The sequence below is a fragment of the Adiantum capillus-veneris genome, chromosome 23, assembly GCF_014529385.1.
Source record: "Adiantum capillus-veneris isolate H3 chromosome 23, ASM1452938v2, whole genome shotgun sequence".
Classification (NCBI taxonomy): Eukaryota; Viridiplantae; Streptophyta; class Polypodiopsida; order Polypodiales; family Pteridaceae; genus Adiantum; species Adiantum capillus-veneris.
The window spans coordinates 15,833,507-15,835,899 of record NC_140953.1 but is presented as its reverse complement, the minus strand read 5'-3'; positions in this window follow the sequence as shown (position 1 = coordinate 15,835,899).

Genomic DNA, 2,393 nt, shown 5'->3' with positions numbered 1-2,393 from the left:
CAGCCAAAAGGGAATAAAAACATTGGCACTTTTGGTTATTTATCTGTGTTAAGTTTTTTTGACTTTTCTATATGTGAAGATTGCATCTATGGCAAACAAACTAGGAACACTTCATGGCCATTGAGCATGAAGCATTTGCAACCACTAGAACTTGTTCATAGCGATGTTTGTGGTCCTATGCTGACCACAAGTCTCTAAGGAGAGCTAGCTATTTTGTGACCTTAATAGATGATTCCAGTAGAAAGGTGTGGGTTTATCCTTTGCATCATAGAGATCAAGTATTCTCTACTTTCTAGAAATTCTTAGCATTTGTAGAGAATCAATCCGACATGAATCTGAAAAGCTTGAGAATTGATAATGGTGGAGAGTGCGTCTCCAGGGAGTTTGAGTATTTCTACAGTAAGAGAGGTGTTAAGAGGCAACTTACTGTTCCTTACACACCTAATTAGAAGGGAGTTATAGAAAGGATGAATCGAACGATTCAAGAGTGAGTCACATCTATGCTTTCTATGGTGAATCTGACTCAAGGTTTTGGGCAGAGGTAGTCCTGACAGTAGTGCACATCATCAACTGATCACCTTGTACACCATCAAATTACCTGATTCTAGTGGAGTTGTGGTCCAAAAAGAAGTCACACTATGATCATCCATGTGTCTTTGGACGTGTGGCATATGCACATGTGCCAAAAGAGCTTCACAAAAAGCTAGACCCAAAGTCACAGAAGTGTATTTTCCTTGGTTATGGTGTAGGCGAAGAAATGGGATATCATCTCTGGCACCTAGAATCTCGTAAATTCATTCGTAGTTCACACGATATCTTCAATGAGTCAAAGATGCACAAGAAACCTATCAAAGAGGTTGAGTATACAAAGGTCAATCTTCGAGGATGTTGCTTTAGATTTAGTGGAAACTTGAAAGACTAGTATTGGACCTTCTACTAGTAGCAGTCCAACTAACACGGTAAAGAGTAGTAGTCAATCACTGAGACAATCTAGTAAATCCTCGCATCCACCTGAGCAAATTCAGTGAGGGTTGGACTATGTCATGCTGACTGAGTACATTGAGCCATCTTGTTACAAAGAAGACATGCAAATGGATGACAAGGTCAAGTGGGAGCAAGCCATGCAATTAGAGTATGACTCGATTGTCAACAATGCAACAGGGGACTTAGTTGAGTTTCCAAAAGGCAAGCATGTATTACCTTGCAAATGGGATTATAAGAAGTTTACATCTAATAATCCTAAGCCTAAGTACAAGGCTAGATTGGTTTTTAAGGGGTTTAAGGAGCAGAACAGAGTTGATTTGATGAAATCTTCTAGCCCATGGTCAAGATGACCACACTACATACAATGCTTGGACAAGTAGCCATTGAGGACGTGGACCTTGTCCAAATGAACATGAAGACCGCCTTTCTTCATGGGGATCTTGTGAAGGATGTCTATATGAAGCAACCCAAAGGTTTTGAGCAGCCTAGCAGGGAGGAGCTTGTACGTAAACTCAAGAAAGCACTTTATGACTTAAAGAAGGTTTCAAGGCAATGTTATCAAAAGTTTTATGCTTTTATGAGGTGCAAAGGTTTAGTAGGAGTCATTAGGAGGATCATTGCTTGTATACATTGAAACTCAATGATGGTTCCTTGGTCATTCTCATCTTATACATAGATGACATATTAATTGCAGGAAAGCAGATTGTCAAATCAAAGCAAATGTTGAGCAAAAAAATTAGCTATGAAGGAATTGGCGAAAGATTTTTATTATTATTGGTATGCATATCAAAAGAGACGAGAGAAATAATATTATCTTCACAAGGTCTTGCAACATTTCAATACGTAGGGGGGGACGATAGCACTTGAATAACCCACCATCGTCATAATTGAAATTAAGGAAGATTCTACCAAGTCAGATGTTGAGGGAGTAGAAATGGAACGTGTGCCATATTCTTTAGCTATAGGCAGTTTCATGTATGCTATGATATCTACAAGGATATGCATTGCATTTGCAATGGGAGTGGCTAGTCGGTATATGGTTGATTGTGGCAAGAAGCATTGCAAAGTGGTGAAACCTATCCTCAAGTACTTGAAGGGACAACGAGCAAGTGTTTATGCTTTAGTAATAGTGATGCATCTATTTTTTGGTTACACATATGCGGATTATGCGGGCTGCAAAGACAGTAGGTCTACACTTGGCTACATATTCATATTTGTAGGAGGGGCCATTTCTTGGAGGTCATCTCTCTAGAATTGTATGTCTTCTTCCACTACAAATATTGAGCACATTGTAGCGTTAGATGCCAACAAGGAAGCTACATGCTTGGCACGTCTCTCTTGGGCAAGGAAGCTACAAGGGGTCATTTGATCACATTGTAGAATTAGATGCCAACAAGGAAGCTACATGG